The following is a 7159-nucleotide window of genomic DNA, read 5'->3' as shown; positions in this document are numbered from 1 at the left end:
AGTGTGTCTGTGGGACTGTGAGTAAACACAATAAACACACTGTAGTGATGCCACTATATTGTATGATAGTATTTAATTAGGGGTGCAAAATAGTATCTTCCACTATTTGCACCTGTGTGTAAATAGCAATTAACACTATTTACACCTGTGTGTAAATAGCAATTAACACTATTTGCACCTGTGTGTAAATAGCAATTAACACTATTTGCACACGCAAAGAAGATTTTGTTGCTCAGTGCAAATAGCCCCTGCCAATTAATGAAGCTGTTTACTCTGCAAGTGTGCGATGTCGGAAATGACGCAGCAATCGAGTATATTTTTTTGGGGATGAATGTTACGGATGAGATGAAGGCAGACGTGGAGTGAGGATCTAGTTGCAGTGATTCTTTATTGGACAGGGTGAAAACTGAAGAGACAAAACCAGAACAAAGGAAATACCCGCAATGGGGAAAAATAAAACAAAAACACGGAAAACATTCAAAGGTATAATAGGCAGGATAAACATACAACGAGCACAGAAACAGGCGTCCACAAACATCAACGATCGACAAGGGAATGGAGAACAAACAGGGTTTATATACACTTGGAGACATGATGATGACAAACTACAATCAGGTGAGCACAATGACACAGGGCTGGCAGTGATGAGGGACGGTTATCATGGGAAGTGTAGTTTTTTAACAAGGACAAGTGAAACCCAGGGCAGAAGGGAATCGTGACATAACCCCCCCTCAAAGAAAAAACACAAAGGGAATACTAAAAAAAAACTAAAATCGTCCAAGGAGTGAGGGGGGGTCAAACAGACAGACCTAGGGAGCACAAGGGGCAAACAGACAGACCAAGGGAGCACAAGGGGCAAACAGACAGACCAAGGGAGTACAAGGGGCAAACAGACAGACCAAGGGAGCACAAGACAGGCAGTCTAAGGGGGCACAGAGAGCAGACAGGCAGTCCAAGGAGGCACAGGGGGCAGACAGGTAGTCCAAGGAGGCACAGGGGGCAGACAGGTAGTCCAAGGAGGCACAGGGGGCAGACAGGCAGTCCAAGGAGGCACAGAGGGCAAGAAGGTGGTCCAAGGGGGCACAGAGGGCAGACAGGCCGTCCAAGGAGGCACGGGGGGCAGACAGGCAGTCCAAGGAGGCACAGGGGGCAAGAAGGCGGTCCAAGGGGGCACAGGGGGCAAGAAGGTGGTCAAAGGAGGCACAGGGGGCAGAAAGACAGTCCAAGGAGGCACAGGAGGCAGACAGGCAGTCCAAGGTGGCCACAAAAGGACTGGATCAGGTGGTCTGGGAGCTGGCCACAGAGCAAAGACAGGTTCAGGAGGCCTGGGAGGCAGCCACAGGACCACAGCCATGGGGAACTCCGAGGACGGAGCCAAAGTAGGCGGAGCCGTGGAGTGCTCAGGAGACCAAATCGTAGAAGGCTCCGGAGGCGGAGCTGAGGGAGGCTCTGGAGGCTCAGGAGGCGGAGTTGAGGGAGGCCCTGGAGGCTCAGGAGGCGGAGCTGAGGGAGGTTCTGGAGGCTCAGGAGGCAGAGCTGAGGGAGGTTCTGGAGGCTCAGGAGGCAGAGCTGAGGGAGGCTCTGGAGGCTCAGGAGGCGGAGCTGAGGGAGGCCCTGGAGGCTCGGCCGAGGAAGGCTCAGGAGGCGGAGCAGAGGAAGGTGACGCCATAGGAGGCTTTAGAGGCGGAGCCCTGGAAGGCTCAAGAGGCGGAGCCGAGGAAGGTGGTGCCATAGGAGGCTTTAGAGGCGGAACCCTGGAAGGCTCATGGGGCGGAGCCATGAGAGGCTCAGGAGGCAGAGCAGAGTGCGGCTCTGTAGGCGGAGACCTGGAAGGCTCTGGAGGCGGAGCTGAGGGAGGTATCGTCGTAGGAGGCTCTAGCGGTGAAGACCTGGAAGGCTCTGGAGGCGGAGTCGTAGGAGGCTCCGGAGGCAGAGCCGAAGGAGGTGGAGCCGTAGGAGGCTCTGGAGGCAGAGCCGAGGGAGATGGCGCTGTAGGAGGCTCGAGAGGCTCAAGGTGTTCAGGAGGCGGAGCCCTAGGAGACTTGGGAGGCGGAGCCCTAGGAGGCTCGAGAGACTTGAGAGGCGGAGCCCTGGAAGACTTGGGAGGCGGCGCCCTGGGAGGCTCGAGAGACTTGAGAGGCGGAGCCCTGGGAGGCTCGAGAGACTTGAGAGGCGGAGCCCTGGGAGGCTCGAGAGGCGGAGCCCTGGGAGACTCGAGAGGCGGAGCCCTGGGAGGCTCGAGAGGCGGAGCCCTGGGAGGCTCGAGAGACTTGAGCGGCGGAGCCCTGGAAGACTCGGGAGGCGGAGCCCTGGGAGGCTCGAGAGACTGGAGAGGCGGAGCCCTGGGAGGCTCGAGAGACTGGAGAGGCGGAGCCCTGGGAGGCTCGAGAGACTTGAGAGGCGGAGCCCTGGAAGACTTGGGAGGCTGCGCCCTGGGAGGCTCGAGAGACTTGAGAGGCGGAGCCCTGGGAGGCTCGAGAGACTTGAGAGGCGGAGCCCTGGGAGGCTCGAGAGGCGGAGCCCTGGGAGGCTCGAGAGGCGGAGCCCTGGGAGGCTCGAGAGACTTGAGCGGCGGAGCCCTGGAAGACTCGGGAGGCGGAGCCCTGGGAGGCTCGAGAGACTGGAGAGGCGGAGCCCTGGGAGGCTCGAGAGACTGGAGAGGCGGAGCCCTGGGAGGCTCGAGAGACTGGAGAGGCGGAGCCCTGGGAGGCTCGAGAGGCTCGAGATGCGCTGGCTTTTGGACGGTCATGGCTACAGGTGCTGGCTCTGGAACGGTCGAGGCTACAGGCACTGGCTCACTGACGTTCGAGGCTACAGGCGCTGGCTCACTGACGTTCGGGGCAGGCATTGGCTGACTGACCGTGATTGACAAAGGCTGGAGAGCAGAGGCCTTTCCTCTTCTCCTCCTCCTCCTCCTCCGGGCGGATGAAGTTAGCAGCGCTGGTTCGTTGACCACGGCAGGTGTGGGGGTTGATTCACTCACCGTGGCTGGAGAGGAAAGCCCCGAGGCGGGAGCCGGGATCAGGAGAGGTGGCTCCCCGGCAGCGAATTCCTCTATGATGAGTCCCACATATTCCTGCCAAGTGTAGTCTCCGGTCTCCGGTAGTTCCCACCATCGGTGTTTGGGTACACCGAACCGGTACGCCACCTTCAACGTGTGGTCATCCCAGCCGGTGTAACTGGCCACGCTGGCGAACAAATGGGAGAACTCCCGGACAGACAAGTCCGCCTGTGTCAGCTCAGTGAGGAACCCTGCTAGATCCATTGTTGGTCGATCGTTCTGTTACGGATGAGATGAAGGCAGACGTGGAGTGAGGATCTATTTGCAGTGATTCTTTATTAGACACGGTGAAAACTGAACAGACAAAACCAGAACAAAGGAAATACCCGCAATGGGGAAAAATAAAACAAAAACACGGAAAACATTCAAAGGTATAATAGGCAGGATAAACATACAACGAGCACAGAAACAGGCGTCCACAAACATCAGCGATCGACAAGGGAATGGAGAACAAACAGGGTTTATATACACTTGGAGACATGATGATGACAAACTACAATCAGGTGAGCACAATGACACAGGGCTGGCAGTGATGAGGGACGGTTATCATGGGAAGTGTAATTTTTTAACAAGGACAAGTGAAACCCAGGGCAGACAACAAGGGAATCGTGACAATGAACTGACACTACAATACTGATCATAGAGTGGACATTTTTATCTGACTTGTTACTCATCTGAGGAAATGCTACTTCGATGATCCTGGGGGCGAATTCCCAATGGCACTGCGGAAAAGGAATGACACTCGAAGTGTTGTTCCAAACGAAAGTGAGAAAATTAATCCTTTAATGCTTTCACGATTTACAAGGCAATCTCACATTGACACATTATTACTGTTATTGTGCGATTAAAATATTTCAAATGTTTTATTTAATCAATTCATGTTTATTACAATTTCCTCCTTTTTTTCTGCATGGCCAGAAGGGTACTTTTAGATTTGTGAACAAAAGTGGTTTGCGCCCTTGCTGCCCTCTTCTGTGCGTGTGATCCTGAGCATTTGTGATATAGCCTATATTTGGTCATTTTCATCCTTAAACCAAACCCCATATGAACATGTGACTATGATTGTAATTGTAATATACAGTATGTTTGTGTGTGATGGAAGAAAGGAAAATGTGGGTTTTAAAGGAGACAAGAGATGCCTATGTGACTGATTGATGGACTTCTTACAAATTTGCCATCTCGCACTATTCTTACAAATTCTCATGAGACTTTTGTGGTTTTTTGCCTTCTGAAAATTGTTTGGAAAAATATTATTCCATATTTCCTCAGCAGAACAACAGGAGTGACCACACTAATAATTGATTTCCTATCTTTGACTTTCTTTTCTGATATTTGATCAGATAAATACATTTATTAAAGACTGATGTATTGTCACGCGGTGCACATTCTACCGAAGAAATTGTCTTTGATTTGAATTGGTCGCTGTTGTCTCTAAAGCCTTGGGACAACAGGAACGGCTCAATTTCTTGAGTAAAAAAGCGTAATTGAAATGTTCCACAGGGTGACCATTAGCATCAAGTACTCGTTTTAAGTAGGGCCTTTTAGTCCATCTTTCAGGAAACGTGTTAGAAGTCATTGTGTTCACATACTAAACCCTTCACTAAGACACAATGGCGTGCGTGTACCTCAAATGCTAGTGATTAATTTTCAAATAAAATGAGAATATGATAACAAACAAATGCTAGTGTACACTGACCCTATGTGTAACTTTTAAAGGGTTAGTTAACTCAAACAGAAAATTATCTTATACCAGATGTGTATGACTTTGTTTCTTCTGCAGAACACAAATGAAGATTTTTAGAAGAATATCTCAGATCTATAGGTCCATACAGTGCAAGTGAATGGTGACCAGAACTTAGAAGCTCCAAAAATGAGATAGTCAGTATTAAAGTAACCTACACGACTCCAGTGGTTTAATCAATGTCTTCTGCTCCAGTTGGTTTGGGGTGAGAACAGATCAAAATGAAACTCCTTTTTCACTGTACATCTTGACAGCCGTCTCCTTAGCAATCATGAAATAAAGCTTGATTATACTTCCTAGTGCTTTACACATGCAGAATGGTAAATTATCCACACAGCTTCATTCAAATCTATATGATCTACAGTTTTTCCAAAAATTCAAGGATACCTGTATATTGACAGGCAGAGCAATACATGTTGTTGTTTGACTCATCCCATTCCCTTCTTTAATCAGCATCTCTCTCAGACCTCAATATACCGTAAGTTGTGCAGCTCCTAGACCACATCTAATTTTCCACGACTCATTTTTGTCTACAGAAATTTCAATGTTGCATCAGTGGAAATGATCCAAAAACTACTGTACAAGAAGAGATTGTGGATCTATCTCTCACTTCCTTATCATTCATGTAAAAAAATCAAAGATGACACTGCTGTGAATAACAGCCAGCAATATTAACTCTTTTGTAAAAAATTATAATAAATAAATAATTAAATAAAAGGCTGCGTTGTTTTGATTATTGTTTCAATCATTTGTGAACAATTAAACTGTGATGAATAATCTTAATTAATATCAAGGGGTAAACAAAATAAAACGCATTATATACATATATATATATATATATATATATATATATATATATATATACACTCACCTAAAGGATTATTAGGAACACCTGTTCAATTTCTCATTAATGCAATTATCTAATCAACCAATCACATGGCAGTTGCTTCAATGCATTTAGGGGTGTGGTCCCTGTCAAGACAATCTCCTGAACTCCAAACTGAATGTCAGAATGGGAAAGAAAGGTGATTTAAGCAATTTTGAGCGTGGCATGGTTGTTGGTGCCAGACGGGCCGGTCTGAGTAATTCACAATCTGCTCAGTTACTGGGATTTTCACGCACAACCATTTCTAGGGTTTACAAAGAATTGTGTGAAAAGGGAAAAACATCCAGTATGTGGCAGTCCTGTGGGCGAAAATGCCTTGTTGATGCTAGAGGTCAGAGGAGAATGGGCCGACTGATTCAAGCTGATAGAAGAGCAACTTTGCCTGAAATAACCACTTGTTACAACCGAGGTATGCAGCAAAGCATTTGTGAAGCCACAACACACACAACCTTGAGGCGGATGGGCTACAACAGCAGAAGACCCCACCAGGTACCACTCATCTCCACTACAAATAGGAAAAAGAGGCTACAATTTGCAAGAGCTCACCAAAATTGGACAGTTGAAGACTGGAAAAATGTTGCCTGGTCTGATGAGTCTCGATTTCTGTTGAGACATTCAGATGGTAGAGTCAGAATTTGGCGTAAACAGAATGAGAACATGGATACATCATGCCTTGTTACCACTGTGCAGGCTGGTGGTGGTGGTGTTGTAATGATGACTCAGGTTGATTGGGATCCATTTGCGATTTATTAGGAAGCAACGTAAGGTACAGGCAAGGTAATAGGCAGGCAGACAGGTATATGCAGACAGGCAGGATCGTAGTCAACAGGCAGAGAGTCAGGGCAGGCAGTAAACAAACAATAGTAGAGGGACAGGCGTGAGGTCAGTGAATACAGGCGGCAGACAGGCGTAAACGGGTAAACAGACTTGGGTCAGAACACAGAGAATCAGGAATCATAGGAATAACTCTCAGAAATGCTGCCGGGGCAAAACAAGACTTCGCAATGAATGAACATGAAGACACTGATTAAATGGAGGGGAGATAATGACAGTCAGCTGAAGCAATAATCATGCCAGGTATGTGGGTTTATGGGAAATGGAGTTTAACTAGTCAATACTCGGGTGAAACCGATCTCCGGTGGCCGGTAGGAGGGGCGCCTTCACCGGCGTTCATAACAGGTGTAATGGTTTGGGGGATGTTTTCTTGGCACACTTTAGGCCCCTTAGTGCCAATTGGGCATCGTTTAAATGCCACGGCCTACCTGAGCATTGTTTCTGACCATGTCCATCCCTTTATGGCCACCATGTACCCATCCTCTGATGGCTACTTCCAGCAGGATAATGCACCATGTCACAAAGCTCGAATCATTTCAAATTGGTTTCTTGAACATGACAATGAGTTCACTGTACTAAAATGGCCCCCACAGTCACCAGATCTCAACCCAGTAGAGCATCTTTGGGATGTGGTGGA

Source organism: Xyrauchen texanus, chromosome 20 (genome assembly GCF_025860055.1).
Source record: "Xyrauchen texanus isolate HMW12.3.18 chromosome 20, RBS_HiC_50CHRs, whole genome shotgun sequence".
Taxonomy (NCBI): domain Eukaryota; kingdom Metazoa; phylum Chordata; class Actinopteri; order Cypriniformes; family Catostomidae; genus Xyrauchen; species Xyrauchen texanus.
Note: the sequence above shows the minus strand (reverse complement) of the source record.